The sequence below is a fragment of the Bubalus bubalis genome, chromosome 1 (genome assembly GCF_019923935.1).
Source record: "Bubalus bubalis isolate 160015118507 breed Murrah chromosome 1, NDDB_SH_1, whole genome shotgun sequence".
NCBI lineage: Eukaryota > Metazoa > Chordata > Mammalia > Artiodactyla > Bovidae > Bubalus > Bubalus bubalis.
The window spans coordinates 13,735,057-13,761,526 of NC_059157.1; positions in this window are offsets into that span (position 1 = coordinate 13,735,057).

Genomic DNA, 26,470 nt, shown 5'->3' on the forward strand with positions numbered 1-26,470 from the left:
TTTTCATTCCAATCCCAAAGAAAGGCAATGCCAAAGAATGTTCAAGCTACCACACAATTGTGCTCATTTCACATTTGAGCAAGGTAAAGCTCAAAATCCTTCAAGCTAGGCTTCAACAGTACATGAACCAAGAACTTCCAGATATAGAAAAGCCAGGGAAACCAGAAACCAAATTGCCAACAAAGGGAATTCCAGAAAAATATCTACTTCTGCTTCATTGACCATGCTAAACCCTTTGACTACGTGAGTCAAAACAAACTGTGGAAAATTCTTAAATAGATGGAAATACCAGACCACCTTACCTGCCTCCTGAGAAACCTGTATGCCGGTCAAGAAGCAACAGTTAGAACCGTACATCAAAGAAAAGACTGGTTCAATATTTGAAAGGAGTGCATCAAGGCTGTATATTGTCAACCTGCTTATTTAACTTACATGCAGAGTACATGATGCAAAACCAGGCTGGATGAAGCATGAGCTGGAATCAAGACTGCCAGGAAAAATATCTACACAGATATGCAGATGACAATCACCTTTATGGCAGAAAGTGAAGAGGAACTAAAGAGCCTCTTGATGAAGGTGAAAGAAGAGAGTGAAAAGCTGGCTTAAAACTCAACATTCAAAAAACTAAGATCATGACATCCAGTCCCATCACCTCATAGTAAAAAGATGGGGAAACAGTGGAAACAGTGACAGACTTTATTTTCTTGGGCTCCAAAATCACTGCATATTTGATTACATTTCTCTCATACTTTCTATATTTCCCCCCCCAACTTTTAAAATTTTCTTCCAATTTATCTTTCATATCAATAATAATGAATTGATTGATCTCTAATTATGTCTGCTTTACTCTGGATAGATATTTGTATTACTCATTGAAATTTGGACTTATTAAACTTTCCAATAATAAAAGAAATATATTATTCTTATTGTGAAGAACCTGTAGAACATGCAAAAAAGACTAAGCTAAATATAATATTTAACACACATTTAAGAGTTAACTTTTTGTTAAGAATTTTTATTAATGTAAGCACTCGTACATTTTATTGATTTGATTAATATTTTTACAAAGTAGAGTTCTGCAAGCCAATAGTTTTAGGCTTATTTTTCCACTTAGCAATGTAACACTGTCATTCTTTTTCATAAATAAACACATTGTTATTTTCATTGTAATTCTTAATAGCTACATATCAAATTTTTGCCTAGATGCAATGATTTAGTTTTTTTATTTCCTATTTATAGACATTAAGATTGCTTCCATTTTTCTTTGTATTGCACACATGATGATTAATTTCCTAATAAGTCATTTTAAAGACTTACTAAATGTTTTCCTTAAACTATTTGTGTATATATATATTTCTAGACAGGAAAGGTTAGGCCAATTTATGTTCTTATTGGTGATGTCTTTTCTCCCATGTCCTTTTTTAATTTCTCCAATCTGTTGGGGGTGATGGGATGCAATTTATTCTTATTTCAATATGAATTTTTCAACTATAAGATTAATATTCTTTTCCAATATTATGTTATCCATATTGGTTCTGTTGTGAATTACTTCTTCATACTATCTACTCATTTTTCATCAAACTGTCCTCATTAAATTCTTTAATTACTAAACCTAGGCATTTTCTTTGCAACCAGTGAAACAATGTACTTGACATATGCAAATATGTATAAATTATGAAATTTTTTCTTTCTCCTTTCATCTACACTCTTCTCTCCCAACCCAGGGGGTTAATGATCAGAAGTGTGCCTTTGCACAGCCTTCCATGCATTACACACACATAAAATTTGTATAAGGATGTTTGTTCACCAAAACTGGCTTCTGTTATACAAGTGACTCTTCAACTTGATTCACTTTTAATTATGAAGCTTTCAAGCACACAGAACAATACAAATTGGTAAAATACACACTATCTAAACACTATCTCCCATAATTTAAAAATATTAACTTTTGGCAGATTCATTTCCAAGTTGCAAATAGACAATACTAAAGATACAGTTGGTATTTAAGCTAGTCCTATTAGATACATGTATAACAACCTTCTTTAAATGCTCCATCATTTAACAAATACTCCACTGGCTTTCCTATGTTTTTTTTAAAGATCAATTTCTCAAGGCATAAAAATACTTTGCACAGTTTTTATTAATATTGTGTCAGGCTTTATGCCTTATAGATTGTTAGTTCATTTAGTTGTCTATGTAAAATTAATTTATGATGAAGTAATGAAAAAATGCTGATGCTGAAGATAAAAGAATATTTTAGACAATTTTACCAGTGCTGCCATAAAAGATTTGACTGTAATACTAAATACACCTGAACACTGACCAGTGAAAAATGACTAACGTGAGGGACTTCCCTGGTGGTCCAGTGGTGAGGACTCTGCCTTTCCACTGCAGGAGGCATGGGCTTGATCCTTGGTCAGCGAACTAAGGTCCCATGTGCCTTGCGTGCAACCAAAAAAGAAAAATTACTTAAGTGAAACACTGGGAAAACCTACAAAATTCCTGATGACTTCAAGGGAGGCAAAAAGAAAAAAGAGAGAGAAAAAAAAAAAGTCCAGTGGTATATTTTTCAGGAAACAAAAAAGGCATAAGATCCTCAAAATTAGATCCTAGAAAATCTACCAAGTTCAGCCCTCAGAAAATATCATCCAAAACATCAATGTGCAAATGAAGAAAGAGCTAGATGTTTATCATACTGACTTCTAAGGAATACATTTCATGGTACTAACACTATCTTTTCCATAAGGATGATAGCCTAGCAGAGTATGTCTGGAAGCTGCAAATGTTTTACATTAATTAAATCTTTCGTGGCACCGAGTGTTAGGAGATAGACATGGTTTAGGATGACAAAGCTATCCTATGGGTAGCAAGAGGAGAAGTCTGTGACAGAAATGAGTTTTAACACCATGAACTTATTACTCAGTGCCTAAAATCCCAACCCTGCGGTTGCCCGCTTGGCTTACATTAAGTCTTAGCAGATAAATAGTGTCTCTTATTAAAAGACAAACGTATGATTTTGGGATTTCAACACATAGACATTTTAAGCCCCCAAAGAAGAATGGAAGCCACAGCAGAAAACACTTTAATGGGAGAAGGAAAGAGGGAAAACCAGAGACTAAGGAACCAGCAGGAAAGATCGGACCAAGACAGTGTTTTGAAGTTCATGTTGCAAGAGTTTGAACATTGCTAGATGGTAAGTTCTCTGCTGGAATAAATGGAGATCTGTGCTTGCCTAGGCAGTTGCAAATCTCATCCTTGCCCCTGATGATTCTGATAGGAGCATCCTCTTGAGGGCTGTGCTTACCACTGATGCCCTATGGAGTATCAGTAGACCAACGACAACAGCAAGTTCTACTCATGAGACAGGGCAAGAAAAGCTGAGCATCTGGAACCTAGGAGGTAACAGCCTTGTCTTGGGGCACAGCAAGAGGAAACATCAGGAAGGATAAGTTCTCAGAATGAGGCTTGTTCCCTTCATTCTGTCCTCAGAATTGTTGCATAAATTTCCCGAGAAAGCTACACGGCACTCAAAAAGTCTTACGAGCTCTGCTGTGAAAAGTCCTATGGAAGCGACATTGAGAGGATGAAACTGAACTTCCCAGCTGCCAAGGGACCTGAGGATTTCTTCCTAGATATAAGGAAGCTGATACCTAAGAAATGAGGTGAACCCAGGAGAACAGCCTATAGGAGTTTGGAATGTTGGATGTCAGGGTTTTAGGAAAAGAGTCACTGCTGCTGACAGCCAAGGCTGATGCCTCCGCTGCCACTGGGATTTCTGTCCATCAGAAAACCCCCTGAGCAGCCCACTCCTGAACATGTGAAACCTAATTCAAATTCATTTATTTATTCAATGAAAATGCATCGAGCATTTGTTCCATCAGAGGCACTGTGCCCTGTGCCACCCAAGTGCTGGATCTACCATGAAGAGAAGAGAGACATTGCCCCCACCTTCAAAGAGGTTGAAGTTAAAACAGGATGAGATGACAAAGGTAAACTGTGATATAAACTGTCATAAATCTTATGATAAGGTAAGTAGGTGCTAGGAGAGTAAATAGTAACAGAACATTAGGAGGAAAATTCTTTTAAACTTGGGACTAAAGCAAAAAGGTGGCTGGCATGTCTTTTCAATGTCCCACTGGGATGTCATTTAACATGGATTATACAATTATTTCAGGGAATGCGCCTGTTTGACTTTGCTATTTACTACCGGGAGCTCAGGCTTCATGAAGTTACATGTTAATTCATAGATTTCTGTCTGGAAGAGAAACTACCCATCAGATTTTATTCTGCCACAGGACTTAACCACTTTATTTTAACCAATTGTGTCTCTAATTCAGCAAATTTATTTTAAAATGCCTTATCTAGTGGACTATATACCCTGTTTCTCAAAATGCTCTTTGAAAGAGGTTAACAGCTTATCATTGTTGGATAATTGGATGAAATCTCTGATGCATGTTCAGTCCCTGGTAGCTCAGTTGGTAAAGAATCAGCCTGCAATGCAGGAGACCTTGGTTCAATTCCTGGGTCGGGAAGATCCCCTGGAGAAAGGCTACCCACTCCAGTATTCTGGTTTGGAGAATTCCATGGAGTCCATGGGATCGCAAAGAGTCGAACACAACTGAGCAACTTTCACTTTCAGTCTATAAGAATATGAGAATTACGTTTGTAACTGATTATTTGACAACAATAGGAACCATTTCTGGGAGAATGAATATATCACCTAACTTCAGCTGCTATAACAAAATACCACAACAGACATTGATTTATCACAGTTCCTGGAGGTTAGAAGTTCACGATCAAGGTGCTAGCATACTCGCTTCCTAGTGAAGCTTTCTTCCTGGCTTTCAAATGATAATCTTCCCACTCTAGCCTTCCATGGCGAGAGAGTGACTAATCTGTGATAGGATACTAATCCCATCACAGGGACCCCACCTCCATGACTTCATGAAAATGGAAAATGCTGTCCCTCCAAATATCATCACATTAGGGGCTGGGGCTCCAATATATGAGGTGGATCAGTAACATTCAGTCCATAACAATGGGGCTTGGGATTTATCAGACAAGATTTGCAGGATGCACTCATGAAGGATGCAGCAGCTGATGGAAACTGACCTAGTATGGAAATGGAATCATGCAGCCCAAAGGGCTGTGGAGTCAGGCAGATTGAAATTCAAATCCTGTGTTCAGGACATACTAGCTGTTAAAAGCAGCTCAGACACTCAATTTCCTGATGAGTTAAATGGAGCCGATAATAGTGACAATATCAGGGAAATGGTGTGATACTTACAGTGCCCAACACAGTACACAATGCTTACTCATCCGGTGCCACTGCTTTGGGAATTTCCAAATAAATGAAAATGGGATGCTTAGATCTACCCTCTTGGATTCTGGCTCTCTCATAATTGACCTTCTAGATGGTTAAAGAATTAATAACCTCTTCCATACAAATTATATACACATTTTCACCCAAAATATGTAATTATGGAAGTCCAGAAATTTGAACCTTAAGGCAGCTATAGAGACTCTGAATTTCATCTCAGGTTTCAAGTGTTCAGGACATGGTAGGGCCTAAGGAAAAGGACTATACAAATGGATTTTCATCTCACTAACTCAAGCTCGATTCAGTATTTGTGACAATTCTGCTAATGATCAGCATTGTGTTTACCTTTACTCAGCAAAACCTACTTAACAACGTGGTGGAAATTTTAGGAAGGATTTTTAATATGTTTAAGAAATCAAACGCTATTTATGCACCTACCTTAATTACAGTTGAAATATACAGCAAATTATGTAAAAATAAAATGTTCTTATCTAGTCTTTAAAGCTGGTCCCTGAGGGCTATTTACGAAGCTATACTTCATCACTTTCAAATATGTGAAGTCAGTTAAATAAACTTAATGTAAATGAATGCTGCTTAAAGTAGTCTATAGTTTAGATTTTTTTGCTAATTTAAATCAACCTCTCCTATTAGTCTAAATTGGCTTTCAGAGTAAACACAGTTTTATGTCATTCTACAGCACACATAAACACCCACTCCATGGCGCATTCTGAGGATAAATATGTAATGATGTTTTAAGGCGCTTTAAAGGAATGTGGCCAGGACACAAGATCACTACAGGTAATTTTTAATAAATTTGCTTTTAAAAATTTGGATCCCTTGTGCTCCTTGTCACCGTCTTCCTCCTCTACATATGTTTACATCTTCTCCTGGAGGCAGATAACTACACTGCTTATTGTCACCCTTACTGCTCAGCCTTATTCTCATCTAAAATATGCTTCTAAATGCCAACATTAGTGTTTCTGGCCAGAAGGAAAAAAATGTCTTGTTCCCTAGCTTTGGGCATAAATAGTAGAAATAACTAAGATTTGTCAAGCATTTAGAATGTGGCATTTAAATGTCAAGCATTTAGAACCCTGAATATTCATCGGAAGGACTGATGCTAAAGCTCAAGCCCCAATACTGTGGTTACCTGAGGCAAAGAGCCCACTCATTGGAAAAGACCCTGATATTGGGAAAGACTGAAGGCAGGAGGAGACGGGGGCAACAGAGGATGAGATGGTTGGATGGCATCACCAACTCAATGGACATGAGTTTGAGTAAGCTCCAAGAGTGAAGGACAGGGAAGCCTGGCGTGCTGCAGTCTGTGGGATTGCAAAGACTCAGACACAACTGAGCAACTGACCAACAACAAATAGAATGTGCAGGCTCTCTTTCAAGACTTTGATAAGAATAACTTAATTCGTGCAACCTCATGAAGCCATCCCTATGATCACATCAGCTTCACAGATAAAGTAACAGAACATTTAGATGAGTCACTCAGGATCATATGGATAGTAATGACAGCCAGGCTTAGCCCAGGAAGTTGAACCTAAGACTCTCCACATGTATCTACTATCTTCACTTCTCTTCCACGTATTAAACACCTATGCTACCCAAACCATGACACTTTTCCTTATAAAAAGGGCCATAAGGGTTAATTTTATGTGTCAGCTGGATTGGACTACAAAGTGCTGAGATATCTGATTAAACACTACTCAGGGTGTGTCTGTGAGGGTGATTCTGGATGAGACTGAAAATTGGATCAAAAGGCTGAGTAAAGCAGACTTCCCTTCCCTGTGTAGAGGGCCTCATCCCATCCATGGCAAGTCTGAAAAGTATAGAAGTCTGAGCAAAGAGAGAATCTGTTCTCTTTGCCTGATGGGCTTTGAATGGGGACATCAGTGTTTTTCTGCCTTCAGAATCAAACTAACACCCTTAGCTATACTGATCCTCAAGCATTTGAATGCAGATCTTGGGACATTTCAGTCTCTATAATCACATGAGCCAATTCCTTGTCTATGTGCAGAACTATCTATCACTATACCTATCTATCATCTATCTCCTATCTTTATAGCTATACCTTTATATATCTGTATCTATATTGATCCTATAGGCTCTATTGCTTGGAGAACCCTGCCCAATATAGGAACTCAGGACACATAAGAGTGCCCCTAACCAGTTTTACATTTCCCCCTATATTCTGTATTAGGATATGGAGTATCTTACCAAGATATGAAGCATATTCATATGTATGAACAACTTGTAAATGGCTGTCATTTTCAAATAAATGAATATAAGATACAGTATAAAGAAAGCTGAACACCAAAGAATTAATGCCTTGGAACTGTGGTATTGGAGAAGACTCTTGAGAGTCCCTTGGACTTCAAGGAGATCCAATCAGTCCATCCTAAAGGATATCAGTCCTGAATATTCATTGGAAAGACTGATGCTGAAGCTGAAACTCCAATACTTTGGCCACCTGATGTGAAGATCTGACTCATCTGAAAAGACCCTGATGCCGGGAAAGATTGAAGGCAGGAGGAGAAGGCGATGACAGAGGATGAGATGATTGGATGGCATCACAGACTCAATGGACATGAGTTTGAGTAAACCCTGGGAGTTGGTGATGGACAGGGAGGCCTGGAGTGCTGCAGTCCACAGTGCTGCAAAAGAGTTGGACACAACTGAGCGACTGAACTGAACTGAGCTGAAATCTCCTTACATAAGTATCTATAATTCTGTACCAATTTTATACATTTAATCATTTTATTAAAGATATAATAGTAAAGAGAAAAGAACTGAGATCTTGGAACTAGACACTTGTTTCTCTAGGAGATCTCTCAGCTAGGAAAACAGACCAACTTAAGGAATATAAGTACAGTATAAATACCCATTACTTATGACCCTACTAGTAATGGAGAAATACAGGCCATATTTCAGTTCCCCCAACTGCTGTGAGATAATTCTTCCCCTGGATATAAATCTAATTTACATAAAATCAACTCATATTTTTGTCTCCTGTCCCCAACTTCCTGCATGCATGTACACAAAGCATGTATGTGTACTGAATATTTATTATTCAATGCTTAATAACTTCTAAAGTATTTTAGGCTTAATAATGTATTGTATATCATCAAGATGAATAATAGATAATACAGTAAAGAAGGAAAAAACATAAACATTTAGAACCGGTCAGACATGCGCTGGAATCTTAGCTCTACTACTTATCAGCTAAAGAACATTAGGATGGCCACTTAAACTTTGCTAGTAATCAAAGAAATAAAAACTAAAGTGTCACAACAAAAAAAGCATCATTTACAAGACTAATATGAGTTTTTAAATTTGACAACACAAATTCTTGGCAAAGTTGTAAAATAATAAAAAATAAAAGCTCATACACTTGTAGGAAAACCATATGAACACATACATACTCCATAAAACAAAAACTGAACTGCTAGCTCTACATGTGAGATAATAACTTGTAGCTGCTCTCACCAGAAGACAGTAGCAAAAAATTGGAAACAAATCAGATGTCCACAAACAAGAGGATCAACAAATAAACACTTAAATATCTATATAATGTGATATTATTTAGCACACACATAAGGAGCTAGAAATACATACTGTATGCATTTCAATAATTAAATCTTAAGAATATAAAAAGGAATGACAAAATCAAGTCCCAGAATACATGCATTAAATACTATTTGTATATAGTTTAAAAATTCGTAAGACTCTTCTATTAACTGTAACTATTACATTAACTATATTAAGGATGTGTCCATATATAGTTTATGTATTTATATATGTAACATATTTGATATATTTTCTATATATTTATAGTAATTTTAAATAAATATTTTATGTATAATACACATTTTCTCTATGTAAATATATGTGATGTGTTATAAAAAATTTAAGATAGCTGTATCACAGTGGGAAGTGTTGTTGGCAAGTTTCATTTTTTATCTGGATGCTACATTTGTTATATTATTCATTTCTTTTTTTAAAAATTGAAGTGCAGTTGCTCTACAATATTATAAGTTACCAATGTAGAATAATGTGATTCACAATTTTTAAAGATCATCCTCCATTTATAGTTAATATAAAATATTTGCTCTATTACCCGTGTTATATGATACATCCTTGTAGCTTATTTTATATCCAATAGTTTGTACCTCTTATTCCTCTCCCTCATTATTCATTTCTTACTATGCTTATCTTCTTGTGTGTTCATGACAATTATTAATTTTAGTAAAAAATGGTTAATAAAATAAAAATATTTTAAGTCAATCATTTTATAATTATATACCTGAGATACATATCTGAGAATTCCAAGATCTCTGTTATAGAAAAATTCCCCGATCAAGGAATTCAACAGTTTTAAGCTTAGGCTCCAACAATGGTACCAACTAGTACTCTGTGATCGGAGAAGGCAATGGCACCCCACTCCAGTACTCTTGCCTGGAAAATCCCATGGGTGGAGGAGCCTGGTGGGCTGTAGTCCATGGGGTCACTAAGAGTTGGACACGACTGAGCAACTTCACTTTCACTTTTCACTTTCATGCATTGGAGAAGGAAATGGCAACCCACTCCATTGTTCTTGCCTGGAGAATCCTAGGGACGGGGGAGCCCGGTGGGCTGCCATCTATGGGGTCACACAGAGTCGGACACGACTGAAGAGACTCAGCAGCAGCAGCAGCAGTACTCTGTGATATTTGACAAACAACACATTGGTCTCTCTGGGTGTAACTTCAAATGCAAGACTGGAGGAAGTGCTGCCCCCTGATTGAAAGGCTCTGTAGACTAGGTGAGCTTTAAACTTACTTCCAGCTCTAACACTGCATAGTACCATGAACTCAGTCTTCAAGAAATTCTGGAGAATGTCCCAATCTGTCCTCAGTTCACCACAATACATTTTTTTGGTGAAAGAGTTTCAAGTGTTGCAGGAGATTATGAAAACAAATATCATCCATACAGCAGGACATGCCAACAACAAAATTTATTTGTTTCTTCCTACTTCATGATCTATTAAATATAGGCCCAGTGATCATGAAAGATATTTTCTTAGCAAGGATGGAATTCTAGATGAATTCTCTTATAGAAATAATAAACTATTTTACGTAGGGTCACTGACAAAGAATACAAAAACATATAAGCTAGTTACTAAATTTCTACCATTTGACATCAGATCAGATCAGATCAGTCGCTCAGCCATGTCCGACTCTTTGCAACCCCATGCATCGCAGCACACCAGGCCTCCCTGTCCATCACCAACTCCCTGAGGTCACCAAGACTCACGTCCATCGAGTCAGTGTTGCCATCTAGCCATCTCATCCTCTGTCATCCCCTTCTCCTCCTGCCCCCAATCCCTCCCAGCATCAGAGTCTTTTCCAATGAGTCAACTCTTCGCATGAGGGGGCCAAAGTACTGGAGTTTCAGCTTTAGCATCATTCCTTCCAAAGAAATCCCAGGGCTGATCTCCTTCAGAATGGACTGGTTGGATCTCCTTGCAGTCCAAGGGACTCTCAAAAGTCTTCTCCAACACCACAGTTCAAAAGCATCAAGTCTTCGGCGCTCAGCCTTCTTCACAGTCCAACTCTCACATCCATACATGACCACGGGAAAAACCATAGCCTTGACTAGACGAACCTTTGTTGGCAAAGTAATGTCTCTGCTTTTGAACATGCTATCTAGGTTGGTCATAACTTTCCTTCCAAGGAGTAAGCATCTTTTAGTTTCATGGCTGCAGTCACCATCTGCAGTGATTTTGGAGCCCAGAAAAATAAAGTCCCATTTCCCATGAAGTGGTGGGATTGGATGCCATGATCTTCGTTTTCTGAATGTTGAGCTTTAAGCCAACTTTTTCACTCTCCTCTTTCACTTTCATCAAGAGGCTTTTTAGTTCCTCTTCACTTTCTGCCATAAGGGTGGTGTCATCTGCATATCTGAGGTTATTGATATTTCTCCCGGCAATCTTGATTCCAGCTTGTGTTTCTTCCAGTCCAGCGTTTCTCATGATGTACTCTGCATATAAGTTAAATAAACAGGGTGACAATATACAGCCTTGACGAACTCCTTTTCCTATTTGGAACCAGCCTGTTGTTCCATGTCCAGTTCTAACTGTTGCTTCCTGACCTGCATATAGATTTCTCAAGAGGCAGATCAGGTGGTCTGGTATTCCCATCTCTTTCAGAATTTTCCACAGTTTATTGTGATGCACACAGTCAAAGGCTTTGGCATAGTCAATAAAGCAGAAATAGATGTTTTTCTGGAACTCTCTTGCTTTTTTCCATGATCCAGCGGATGTTGGCAATTTGATCTCTGGTTCCTCTGCCTTTTCTAAAATCAGCTTGAACATCAGGAAGTTCATGGTTCACATATTGCTGAAGTCTGGCTTGGAGAATTTTGAGCATTACTTTACTAGCGTGTGAGATGAGTGCAATTGTGTGGGAGTTTGAGCATTCTTTGGCATTGCCTTTCTTTGGGATTGGAATGAAAACTGACCTTTTCCAGGCCTTTGGCCACTGCTGAGTTTTCCAAATTTGCTGGCATATTGAGTGCAGCACTTTCACAGCATCTTCTTTCAGGATTTGGAATAGCTCAACTGGAATTCCATCACCTCCACTAGCTTTGTTTGTAGTGATGCTTTCTAAGGCCCATTTGACTTCACATTCCAGGATGTCTGGCTCTAGGTGAGTGATCACACCATCGTGATTATCTGGGTCGTGAAGATCTTTTTTGTACAGTTCTTCTGTGTATTCTTGCCATCTCTCCTTAATATCGTCTGCTTCTGTTAGGTCCATACCATTTCTGTCCTTTATCGAGCTCATCTTTGCATGAAATGTTCCTTTGGTATCTCTGATTTTCTTGAAGAGATCCCTAGTCTTTCCCATTCTGTTGTTTTCCTCTATTTCTTTGCATTGATCGCTGAAGAAGGCTTTATATTAATCCATATTATAAAATAGTAAAGTAAAAGTTTATTAAATAAATGCTTTAAAATATAGTTTCTATTCTATAATGTGGCTGGTAGACCATGGAGGACAAAAACAGAAAAATGAAAGGGTAATTGGAAGACAATGAATCAAGAAAGAGAAGCAAATAGTTTGCACAGGAAAATGTTAAATGTCAAAATAGCATGGAAAAGATAAAGGAAGAGAGAAGATATACACGTAGGACACATTCACAAACATAAATATATAATCATGAAACAGTTTGTCTCTTGTCTCTTCAGGTCTGTCTTGAACATTCCGAGAAATTATCAAGCACAACCTAAAAAATGACTTTAAAGTATCAAATCCACCCCAGCCACTTCCTCTGGTCCCTCCACCCTGATCGATTTTGCATCTAATCTTCAGTTTTCTTCCAAGCTTCAAGTCTTCTTATTTCTTTCCTTTGTGCCCCTTCAAAGATGATACAAATAACCTCGGTTCACATTCTTAAGAGTATTTAATCATGCCTGTGGAATGCTATTGAAAGTTTGTTGTTTTTTCCCCTATATTAATAAAAAGAGATTCCCCCCTCACCATGAAACCATAGGGTTTTATGAATAATGATCTAAGAAGGGATCTGTTGTTGCATTAAGCCTTTTATCGACTTGTGTAAGGAAAGAAAAATTATAATTAATCTCTTTGCCAATCTCAAAATTTGAAACTAAGTAAAGTTTCTCTTTAGGAGACTGCAAGCTGAAAACTTCGAATGGTGACTGGCGTCTGCTCTTGCAAATGAGTAAAATTACAAAAATCAAAAAGAGAGTCTGTTTTTCAATAGAGTCTGCAGCAGGTTAGTTAACAGTGTCAGACTCTCATGATTCAGAGGCCAGGGGAACTGAGATTCTAGAGCACAGCTGTGGAATACTACCAGGATATTCTCATCAAGCTCAGTAGGAGATGGATGCATCGTTTGGAAAAATCTGGGTTCTACATCATGCAACCTAATAGACCTGAAAGTCCAAGTCAATGACTTTTATTTCCATTAGCTCCTTTTTAGCATTAAAAACTCAGTCACTATAATTTGATTTTGCAGTTTGAGACCTTCTGGGTCTTTACATCAAACACATTTTTGAAAACTACACACATCTAGCAAACAATGTACGGTTGGTCTCAGTTTTAGAGATTGTCCATTTCTCTCACCAGAAGGGGGCAGCAGTGGGTGTGCAGAGATGAAAAGGTCCTTCAAGGCTAGTTTCATGGCAGAGCTGGGAAGCAGACCCAGGTCAAGTGGTTCAGAGGTCCATTTCAGCCCCGCTGCTCCCACACAATATGATGCTGTTGGGGGCTCAGGGAGGGCTGCCCAAAATAGGCCACAAGGGCATATAGGTTACTTTGAATTAAAGTTATTTAAGAAATGGCCCACACAAGAGGGACACTCTGATCCTCCCTCCTATCTTCCTGAAGACAGGAAAGAAATCTCTCATGCCTTCTGTATTTAGAGGTAGAAGGACACTCTTACCACCAAAGATATGGAATTCAGGCCAAGAAGCCTACTTAAATAAAGCTTGTTATTCTTTCATTTACTGTGCCAAGCTCAAATTCTGTTTAGATTCTTCACTAATTGAGCACACAAAACCTAAGTTTCTGTGTCCTGTCAGTTCCTTGAAAATATATTGGTTTTTGTTTGTTTGTTTGTTTCCTTTGGTCTAAAAAGTATAAAAGCTGCCTGCTTTGGCTACTTCTTAGGTGTTACTTCTATGAGATCCCCATGTGCAAAAATTAAGATTTGTTTCTTTTTCTCCTGTTAACCTGTTTTGCGTCCATTTTATGATTCATCTAGCCACAAGAATTCAAGAGGAGTAGAGGGGGAAAGACCCCCCACCCACAACAATATCTTGGGAACTATTTCCTCGTGTTTGGTCTGTAAAGTGCCCTTCCTTCAAATTCAGTAGCAGAAAAGAGCACAATGGATTCAAGCTGTGGCTGAGAGGGGAAGGCAGAGAGGCTGTGGTTCTGGCTCCATTAGAGTAGATTCTGGACAGCACCTCCAGCCTCTCTACAGAGAGAGACATTCAGCTGGAACCACGGGCTGGGGCAGGGAGTAGGGGGGGCATCCTTACTAATTATCGTGCTGCTTCCCATGCAAAGTAAAGGTTAAATGGCTGAACTTCATACATCAGTTCCTAGTCAAACTCCATTTTGCTGCACTTTAGGGAAAGATGAGGTATGCCCTCTGACCCAATAGGTGGAAAAGGAACCAATCATTTGACATTCGAAAATTAGTTAACGAGAGAACAATGTTAAGGGGGACAGTTATCAGAATTTGGGATCTGTTGAACTCAATTTTACCCACACACATAAACGTGCATTGAACACATATATATTCTATACCAGGCCCTGTGTTACCTGTTGGGGGCATAAATTAAAAAGAAAAAAAAAAGATTACCTCTGCTTTGAAGGGACTGATAGTCTAATGGGAATAAAAGAGTCCTAAAACTACATCGCTATAGAATAAGGTAAGTAAAATGGGCTTCCCAGGTTGTGAAGTGGTAAAGAATCCACCTGCCAAGCAGGAGATACGGTTTTGATCCCTGGGTGGGGAAGATCCCCTGGAGAAGGAAATGGCAACCTACTCCAGTAGCCATCCAGACCTTATCCTTATCTTTCCTGTGATTCACAGCTTGTGTTTGAACATTAGTTGAGAGACCTTCTTTAGTTTGTGGCTTTTTTAATGTTTCTTTTCTCTTAGAAACATCTTCAGCAATGTGGAAGACTTACATTAACATGGACCTCCATTATAGGTCCAAACACATAGTTATCCTGTATCTGTAAAAAATCAGAAGCATATACAGTCAGGTTTTAGAGATGGCAAAAATCACTTTCTCAAAAATAGAGAATTCATAACCAAGGCAGTATTCTACAGGTTGACTCAGTGGTGATCTAGAGGGTAATAGACCTAGCTTTAGACCTGAGCTCTGATTTAACATCCATCTAGGAAAAACAGTGCTTTCCTTGGAGACTGCATGAGACAGAAAGCCGGAACTGAGAACAATGCACCAACTGAAGTCTCTTGAAGACTCATCTTCTCAAAGACAAGGAGGTAGAAAAACTCCACTCACTGCCATGGACAATAAGAAATCATATCATTTTCCAGGACCTCTCAGAGGTAAGAAAAATTTCTCTTGAAAATCAAAACCCCAACACTGCAGCATGAACAGATGTGAAACCTTAATTAATACCCCTCATGTTACAGGTATCCTAATCTGACAAATTAAGATATAAACTGAATTCAGAACGGCAAATTGCTGCTCTGTGGTAGAAACTCAAGCCACAGCACTCCACTTGGAAACCTAAAAAGTCCCAGTGCACAGATCTCCCACAAAAAAATCAACTCCCACTGAATAATAAGACATTATATTATAATGTCTCATAATAAGGCATTCTATTTTCTTGAGGAAATGTCCCACCTTGCCTGTGACTTGACACATAAAAATCACAAGGTATACTAGAACAACCTAGAAGAGACTATACGTTTATTTAAAAATATTAAAGGGCAAGGAGAAAAAATTTAAAATCACAATGAAAACAGGACATTATGGGAAAAAAGGGGAGACTTTCAAAAGAAGAAAATAAAACTAATAATGAAAATAAAAGTAATGATTCAATAGATGAATTTAAAAAAGATTTGACAGAGTATTAGCTAACCAGAAGCGGGGAAGAATGAGGAAATTGCTGATAACTCAGCCCAGAGGAAAAATTAATTAAAAATATAAAACTGAGATAAAGAGACATGAAGGATAAAATAAGGATTTTGGCATATACATCTTTAAGATTTTAGATATTTAAAAAAGAGAGAAAATGAAGGAAATACAATATTTAAAGAAATAAAAACTGAAAATTTTCAAGAATGGAAGATACACATAAAATTTCAGGTTGATAAAACTCAAGAATTTCTGAGTCAAAAACTATGTAGAAGAACAAAGAAAATAAAAAAGGACATGCATACATGCATGCATGCTAAGTTGCTTCAGTCGTGTCTGACTCTGTACGACTCTATGGACAGCAGCCCAAAGGCTCCTCTGTCCATGGGATTCTGCAGGCAAGAATGCTGGAGTGGGTTGCCATTTCCTTCTCCAATCTAATGAGCATGCTGCTGCTGCTAAGTCACATCAGTCGTGTCCAACTCTGTGCGACTCCATAGACGGCAGCCCACCAGGCTCCTCTGTCCCTGGGATTCTCCAGGCAAGAATGCTGGAGTGGGTTGCCATTTCCTTTTCCAGTGCATGGAAATGCAAAGTGAAAGTGAAGTCGCTCAGTCATGTCCGACTCTTCATGATCCCATGGACTGTAGCCTACCAGGCTCCTCCGTCCATGGGATTTTCCAGGCAAGAATACGGGAATGGGTTGCCATTGCATTCTCCAAAAAAAAGAGGACATAAAAGCAACCAAATGGGAAAAGCTGATTACCTACAAAAGAACACATTTGACTAGCAGAAGATCTCTTCCCAGCACAATAAAACTAAGAAGATAATGAAATGATATCCTCAATGTACTAGAAGAGATAACTGTCTATATAGAAATGTAGTATTGCAATTGTCTATATCCAGCTCAACTATCATTTGTTGTTGAGTCATTAAGTCATGTTCAACTCTTGGCGACCCCATGGACTGCAGCACGCCAGGCTTCCCTGTCCTTCACTATCTCTCAGAGTTTGCGCAAACATATGTCCTTTGAGTCAGTGATGCCATCCAAGCACCTCATCCTCTGCCACCCCCTTGTTCTCTTGCCCTCAATCTTTCCCAGCATCAAGGTCTTTTCCAATGAGTCCATTCTTGACATCAGGTGGCCAAAGGATTGGAGCTTCAGCTTCAGCATCAGTCCTTCCAATGAATATTCAGGACTGATTTCCTTTAGGATGGACTGGTTTGATCTCCTTGCAGTCCAAGGGACTCTCAAGAATCTTCTCCAACACCACAGTTCAAAAGCATCAATTCTTCAGCACTCAGCTTTCCTTGTGGTCCAATTCTCACATCCGTACATGATTGGAAAAAACCATAGTTTTGATTCTATGACCTTTGTAGGCAAAGTAATGTCTCTGCTTTTTAATATGCTGTCATTTGGGGCTTTCCCAGGTGGTGCCAGTGGTAAAGAACCTGCCTGCCAATGCAGGAGACATAAGAGATGTGGCTTCAAACCCTGGGTTGGGAAGATCCACTGGAGAAGGAAATGGCAACCCACTCCAGTATTCTTGCCTGGAGAATCCCATGGACAGAGGAGCCTGACAGGCTACAGAGTCCATGAGGTCACAAAGAGTTGGACATGACTGAAGTGACTTAGCATGCAGCACAATAAAGACAAATTTCAAACTGCTTTTTTCTTTCTATAAAACAAAGCGTAAGAGAATTTTCCTCTATAGACTTTCATTAAATGATCTTGTAAAGAATGCATGTGGTAAAAAGAAAATTAAATCCCAAAGCTTAACTAGAACTAATAATAAGCAAATAAGTTGGTAAAATTGGTAAATATACTGATGTAGGTAAATAATCATTAATTGCAAAAAAGAAAATACTACTATTGTAGTATTAAGAATAAATTTAGAGAATAGAAATAGTGCATAACAGTGGCATGGAATTGGAAACGGCATGTTTGAAATTAGAGTGTTTTTATTTCCTTGTATGTTTTCAGTAGAGAGTAGAAATGTTGGTTATAATTATACACTGGTAGGTCAAATACACATTTTAAAGATAAGAGCTGAGTGAACAGAAACAGAATAATTTTCCAGTCCAGAGAAAGGAGATATAGGTATATTACATTTCTACGGATGCTATAATACATCACCACAAATTGGATAGCTCAGAACAATGGAAGTTTATTCTCTCATGGTCTGGGAGGCCAGATCTTGACATGCTTCACTGGACTGAATCACTTTCACAGTGCTGCCCTTTCTCTGGAGGATCAGTGGAAATCTGTTCCTTGCCTCTTCTAGTTACTGGCATTCCTTGGCTTATAGCCACATCACTCCAATTTCTGCCTCCATCTTTACATCACCATCTCCTATGTGTATATGTCTAATCTCCCTCTGCTTCTCAAATTTTTTTTTTAAATTCTTTTAGGCCATAGAGTGAGGACATGTGGGATGCCGATTAGAGATTGAATTCATGCCCCCTCCACTGGGAGTGTGGAATCTTAACCACTGGACCACCAGGGAAGTCCTGCTTCTCTCTTTTAAGGCCACTTGTGATGGAATTTAGAGTCTATCCAGATCTTCCAGGATTATATCCCTGTATCAATACCCTTAACTTAAGCACATCTGGAAATGCCCTTTTTCCAAACAAGATAACATTCACAGGTTCCATGGATTAGCAGGGACAGCTCTTTGGGGCTACTATTCATTCCACTACACAGAAATAGTGGTAATACAGTCTAGCAAAAAACAAACCAACCAAACAAACAGAAAAAACAAAACAGGGAAAGAAAGGTAATAAGAGCAATAGAACCAATAACTGTCTTCTGTTCACTTTAAATACTTACCGCTCATTTCTTGACTTTTTACTCTAAACCTAGACTGGAGTAATGGAAAGCATTAGAAAAAGAGTCAGTATACTATGATCAATCAATCAAAGCCAGCCCCCAACCTGTTTTTGCAAGTAAAGTTTTATTCGAACAGTCATGCCCATTCACTACATATTTTCTATGGCTGATTTTACATTACAACAGCAGAGTTGAGTAGTTGCAACAGAGACCACATGGCCTGCAAAACCAAAAATATTTACTCTCTGGTCCTTTCCAGAAAAGTTTGCCACACCATAATTTAAATTATCTTTTCCAAGTGGAAATAGGGGAGAAGCAAATTACATGGATCTGTTGATTGTGTGTGTGTGTGTGTGTGTGTGATATACACATTTTGAATCAAGGTCATGAACAGTCTGATACTGTCAATGGAACTGAAGTTCTCTGAAAATCGACAAGTGAAGGGAAAAAAGCTTTGCTTCCTTGGATTTGGAAATTTGGATTCAGGATTTCCTCCAACCTTGCAGAATGTTCTTAGAAGGAAGCTTTGCAATTAAGTGCTGAGCACACTGAACTGGAGGGATAAGAAGCAGTAAATAACACTAACAATTTTATGAAAAGTGTAGGCAACCTGTATTTTACTCTTAATGGGATGCACAGTTTGGCCTCATTTTATTTTCACTTCTATTGTAAGCGGCCTCAAATCATCTTGGTGGAAGTAGAGGTGGTATAAATAAATAACCATCCATGGACAGCACAAAAGAAAACGAAAATGTGGAGCAGAAGAAAATAAATCTCATAAGTAGCTGTCTCTTAAGGGGAAGGTCAGGCTTTGCACTAGGTAGTATTTATAAGCTATTTGTGGAGTGCCTTTAAATGCCATGGAAATGTCAATGACGGTCACAGCTCTTGAAAACAATAGTGTCAGAATGAGCTAATTTAGTTATTCCAGTGCTTGGCTTTCACTTCTGTGTCAGAAACAGGAATGCCTGTTCCTCAAGCATGTGTCAGGCTCAGAGATCACAGTCGTCTCTGGGCCAGGGTAGCACTGACAGCTGCCGCTGACATGCTGGCCCAACAGGCGGGCTGGGCTCTCTGAATTTACAGTAGGCAAGGCTAAATATTTAGGAATCTAATGTGCTGGGCTTCTTTGGCTTTTCCTGCCAATTATTTAAAAAAAAAAAAAAAAGAAAGGCAGAAATTTCTATTCTATGTAAAGTTCCTGTATTATTTAAATGGATTACTTGTCTGAGTTGCCTTGAAAATAAATTGAGGAAACCATCTCTCTCTTTCTCTCTGCTTTGAGACAGATTTTCTTCACAAAGAGAGCTGACAAGACTAACAGGATGAGGCCACCCCAGTCCATCCTCAGTTCACTATAATTGGTCTTTTACCTCGTCTAGCTGTCTTGGAGAGTCTCTGCAGAGGAGAGAAGTCTCCCAAGACGGTGTCAGTAAGCAGCGCATGGAGGAATAGGGGACGAGTCAACTCTGGACTCCCCAAAGAACACCAGGAAACATGCTGATGAAGCAAACCTGAGTTGATCTGGCCCACTGCAGTCAGGGAGGACACAGCCCTGGCAGCGCCTAGGCAGTGTCTTAGAAGAGGGAGTTCAGGGGAAGACATTTGAAGGGTGTTGTCATTCAAGGCAAGGAGCTAGTTGGATTCACATTTTTTTTGTCTTTACACGATGCTTTAAGATTGGTGAACAGACAACTTGAGGTGATAGTCTTAAAGCCAATCTTGATAAGGAAATTCTTTGCTGGATAAGTGAGCTGTTTGTCCAAGAGAACAATTTATTTATCCTGATAGAAGAGTTATTTACCCACATGAGCAAACTGTTTGCTCCCATAAATTCATTTGTAGAAATTCCTTGAAGCAAACAGTGAAATTTTGTATTGCTTTAGAGCCTAATCTTTCTGAGTAAGCGTTGTCAGGTTGACACAGGCAGCTTCCATTTAGTTCTATAGTCACATGGATTCAGAAGAATCCCCATTCTTAAGGCTTTTATCCTAAAACATGACACAGATTTACAGGCTAAGGTAACCCTTAGGGGTTCAAACTTGTTCTCTACATCTCCAAATATATTCTCCTGAATGACAGTGTATAAAACTTACCACTGTTTGTGGAACTTTGTTGGCCTCTCCTCTCGTCTGCTCACATTCAAGTTTATGCCTAAGTTTGTTTTATTATCGGTACTTGCCCAGCTTCCAATAGTATTGAAGTTTTCTTAAAGAACTGATAATTGAAGGAAAAGTATTTTGTCTCCTTGAAACTGAAAATAAGGACTCAGAATTTCTTTCAACTCTATGTCCCACTTGCTTAGATAAAAGGTTTTCAGTGAGATGTTAAAGACATTTGATTAGAAGAAGAAGGGACAGTCAAGACTGACAAAGGCATGCCTACAACACTGCAACCTTTACTAAACCCCTACACCGGGTGCCCAGTCTCAAGAAATCAGAGACCAAGTCAGAAACTTGGACGGGTGACCCTGATTTCGGAACCTGATTCTCCTCATGGATGCCTGATGATTTGTGTAGCTTTGTTTCAGCTCTTCCACAGGGGCTGGTCATCCCTGTAATGCAATTGAAGTGCTGGCCCTTGAATATTATCAAGTCCATATAGAAACAAAACCCTTTACCAGAGCAGAATTTTCATGTGACCGCTGTGCAGAGATTTCTGATCTAAAAGTCACATTTTTCTTAATAAAAATGATAGTCAAAATTAGACATGGATTTGCCATGATGATTTGTTCTGTGATTAGAAAAGATGGTACCCTTCCCCACCTCTCCTGTTATCCTGGATACCCTTGATGTCCTTGATCTCCACAAGTTGCTATTGATCCTGAATTACTTTCTTTAATTTATCAGCCTGCAGTAAAGTCCTAATATGGCTCTTGAGCTTGAGTCCATACTAATCTTTGGTCATTGGAAAGATTAGCATGTTCTGTGTGTATATTCCTCTGAGACTTGTCTTAAAGTTCAAGATCAAACATACCATTTGAACTGGACACAAAGTTGATCAGGGAGCTGCCCTCCTATTTCCCATGCCCCCATTCTACATTTTTTTATTTTGACCATGCCATGTAGCATGAAGTATCTTAGTTCCCCAAGCAGGGATTGAATCCATGCCCCCGGCATTGGAAGCATGGAATCTTAGCCACTGGACCACCAGGAAAGTCCCACCTCCTTCTACTTTAGCATTATTTTTTATCTATCAATAATTAAGCTTCTTATCTTGACTCCCGTTTTTACTGAGTCCACGTAGGTTTTTTTTTTTTTTTAGGTTTTTGTTGTTTTCAGTTCCAGAGTGCCAAACCAATTCTGACCCAGCACATATATAGAGGCCACTTCTAGCAGATGTCACCAAGATTTGTGTCCTACAACCATGCAGATAAGACTGCCTATCTCTATGCCATGGCCAAGTATCCAAGCCACCACCCTAAAGACGTAAATCACCCAGCTTCTGGTCTACAGAGAGAAATCAGATACCACCATGGGGTCTAGACAAAGTCAACATGGGGGGCTGAAGGGAAGAAATTACAATTTGTCTACTGGACTATCCCCCTTTAATGGCATTTTGTTTGTTTGCTTTGTTTTGTTGGTCATCAGCACCACCTAACAACTCCTGGAGTATTAAATCTGGAGCTTGCCCTCCTGCTGTGGGCGTGAGGGTGGTTCTTCAAGACTTCTTGTCCAAAACTCCCTCTCAAGGCTCCTTCACTCAAGATGTGGCTCATCACACTTTCATTAGGGAATGATTTCTCAGGGGAAGGTTGGAAATCTTGGCGCTTATTCAAGCTACTGCTAGTAGACCACCTGAGGCCGCCTTGTTCTTATCTCTTTGAAGCTTGATTCTGGGGCCCTCTTTCAATCTCACATATCCCATCTTGTCTTTCCTACAGATCCCCCTTTTTTAGAAAATTAGCTAGAATCTGTTCCTTTCACCTGCAAGCAAAGCACCTTCTCACCTTTTGTTGCCTTCAAAAGGCTGTGTATCTCAAAGTTATATTCTGGTACCATCCAGCTGGTGACAGCCAGCCAGACTGGCCCATGCCCTGCCCTGGTTAATTGCAACAGCCCACACAGTTAGTCACAGTTTCCTATATAAAGCTCTACAGAAAGAAGCACACTTAAAGGAAAAATATTTTCTCTTAAATTGTATACTACCTCTGGCTTCCTTTTGAGCACAGGGACAAATGACTTCCTCTACTCATAGGATGAGCCAAGTCTGCAATGAGACCATTTCTAAAAACAGTGACTCACTATCAGTTTTGGCTTGAAGCTAGCTGTTCAGAAACACACTCCTTTTTAAAGTTTATGTTCCTGACTCTGTGTGTGTGTGTGTGTGTATGTGCATGCGCCACATGGAAGCACAAATCTCAGTTCATTACACCCTTCTCCCAAGAGAGTGCTGCTTTGTTGCACTTTCTTTTGCTTCCAAACTAGTTTTAAAATCTCCTGACTTTCTTATCTAGTCATTCCTTTGCAGTAACAATCAAATGGCAATCTGAACACTGAGGTGAAGATTTCCCAAGAGCCTCGCATTTTGAGATTCCCCACGTGAAGGGCAATGGCCTTCGTGGCCAGGGCAAGTCTATTTGTGCCCACTGGCTCTTATTTACCCCTCCCTTTCCTCCTGGATTTTTCAATCAGGTAAAAATCCTATGAATGTGAATAGTAGAGGCTGTTTTACAGAGAAAAAGAAATCATAAAAGCTTAGCAGTGGAAAGGGTTCCCATTCATTCTGTCATAATAATGGCAGTAATAAATAATATATGCTGGGACTTCCCTGATGGTCCAGTGGTTAAGAATCTGCCTCCCAATGCAGGGGACATGGGTTAGAATGCTGGTGGGGGAACTAAGTTACCACATTCCATGGGGCAGCTAAGCCTGTGCACCAAAACTAGAGAAGCTCATAAGCTACAATTAAGACCTCATGTAGCCAAATTAAAAAATATTTTTTAAAAAGAATACATGTGGACTGGTGATGAATCAATAATCTACTTATATGAAGTATCACAATGTATGATCTGTATGATCACAAGGTATGATATGTGTGTGTGTGTATATATATATACACGTAAACTAAACATATGGATCTTACTTTATGTCTTATAATATCCTTATGAGACAGTTATGCATGTTACTAATAGTATTAACCCCAATTAAGAAATAAATAAACTTGATGTTCCCAGAGTTTAAGTCACTAACTCAGTCACAAGTAAGTGACGGAAGGAGTCTCTAGACCCTTATTAATTAAAGGATGTCTGTGAACCATAGACTCTTGGGCCCCTACCCAAGAGCTGCTGAATCAGAATCTGCATTTTTACAACACCCTGGATGATTCTTTCGCACAATAGAGTGTAAGAATCCCTGCTTCGGATCAAGCATCCGTTACATGACATAGAAGGCTGTGATTTTTACCACTAGCCACCTCCTTCTTTGTTAATGCTTCTCATCAGAATCATTTTCTAAGAGGCTGGCCAGTAGAGGGAAGAATCACAAAGTTCGGGGCCTCAGTTTCTTCCCAGCTTGTCTCCAGTCTGAGGGATCATTTCCTGCTTTTTCCATTATTATCACAACTGGAAAACAAAAGTTAGCCTAGTTGTAACAAAGGCAGAAAACAGGAAAGGAAAACAAAGGATGCTCAGTCGATTACTTCCTGTTCCTTCTAATTTGAAGAGCTGCTCCAAAACGCACAAACCATTAGGACTGATTTTCGAGGAGACGGAGGAGAGCTACAGATGGAGTCATTTTGCTGCCTGTGGCTAATGTCACCTATCAGGTACATAGGCATGATTTTCCTTCATTTGTCTCAGGGCCCTGGTACATTCTGTCTGTTGTCAAATTTTCACGATGAAAAATAACATGGTTTCAGAATACGAAAATTATATCTCTCACTGGGAGACCCAGGCTGGCAGCACCATATATTCAGTCCAGGCCTCTGCAAAGATAAACTGGCCCAGGAACCTGGAGGATGAATTCTGTCCTGCCCACTCCTTGCCGAGCCCATCTGTTCATCTTGAGTTTCAGAGGGTTTACTTCTTGCCCCCAAACCAAAGAAAAGAAACTGGGAAGATGGATCAGTTACTCTTTTTCTGATCACACTTATGGCTGGAAATTAACCAATGTCTGATCCATAATCTAATTGAAACTCAGAGAGCTGCAACGGTTTTAAAGTTTGGCAACCTACACACTCCTACTCAAACCGAATAATATCTGAACTGGACATGGAACAACAGACTGGTTACAAATAGGAAAAGGAGTACATCAAGGGTGTATATTGTCACCCTGCTTATTTAATTTATATGCAGCGACCAACCGGTGCGCTAAAGCACAGGCGGCTGCGACCGGCGCGCTAAACGCGGCCGAGAGGAGCCACCCCACGTCCGAGGTCAGGGGCAGAAGCCGGGAGGACCCCATGCCCGAAGGGCGGCGGCCAAGAGGAGTTACCCCACGTCCGAGGTCAGGGGCAGCGGCCGAGAGTACCAGACTGCAACCGCGCAGGAACTGCTGAGAGGAGCTACCTGCATCCGAGGTCGGGGCTGGGGAGGGGGGGCGGCCGAGAGGAGATACCCAGCGTCCGAGGTCAGGGGCAGCGGGGAGAGGAGTTACCCCACGCCCCTAAGCCTGTGGCCAGGGACGGTGGCCGGGAGCACCAACCCCACATCCAAGGAGCCGTGGCCGCGCGGGCGCAGGAGGGCCTAGAAGAGCTATCCCACATTGAAGGTCAGGAAGGGTGGTGTTGAGGAGATACCCCTCGTCCAAGGTAAGGAGCAATGGCTGGGCTTTGCTGGAGCAGCCGTGAAGAGATACCCCACGCCCAAGGTAAGAGAAACCCAAGTAAGATGGTAGGTGTTGCAAGAGGCATCAAAAGGCAAACACACTGAAACCATACTCACAGAGAACTAGTCAATCTAATCACACTAGGACCACAGCCTTGTCGAACTCAATGAAACTAAGCCATGCGTGTGGGACAACCCAAGACGGGCGGGTCATGGTGGAGAGATCTGACACAATGTGGTCCACTGGAAAAGGGAATGGCAAACCACTTCTGTATTCTTGCCTTGAGAACCCCATGAACAGTATGAAAAGGCAAAATGATAGGCTACTGAAAGAGAAACTCCCCAGGTCAGTAGGTACCCAATATGCTACTGGAGATCTGTGGAGAATTAACTCCAGAAAGAATGAAGGGATGGAGCCAAAGCAAAAACAATACCCAGATGTGGATGTGACTGGTGATAGAAGCAAGGTCCGATGCGGTAAAGAGCAATATTGCATAGGAACCTGGAATGTCAGGTCCATGAATCAAGGCAAATTGGAAGTGGTCAAACAAGAGATGGCAAGAGTGAATGTCAACATTCTAGGACTCAGCGAACTGAAATGGACTGGAATGGGTGAATTTAATCCAGATGGCCATTATATCTACTACTGCGGGCAGGAATCCCTCAGAAGAAATGGAGTGGCCATCATGGTCAACAAAAGAGTCCGAAACGCAGTACTTGGATGCAATCTCAAAAACGACAGAATGATCTCTGTTCGTTTCCAAGGCAAACCATTCAATATCACAGTAATCCAAGTCTAAGCTGCAACCAGTAACGCTGAAGAAGCTGAAGTTGAACGGTTCTATGAAGACCTACAAGACCTTTTAGAACTAACATCCCAAAAAGATGTCCTTTTCATTATAGGGGACTGGAATGCAAAAG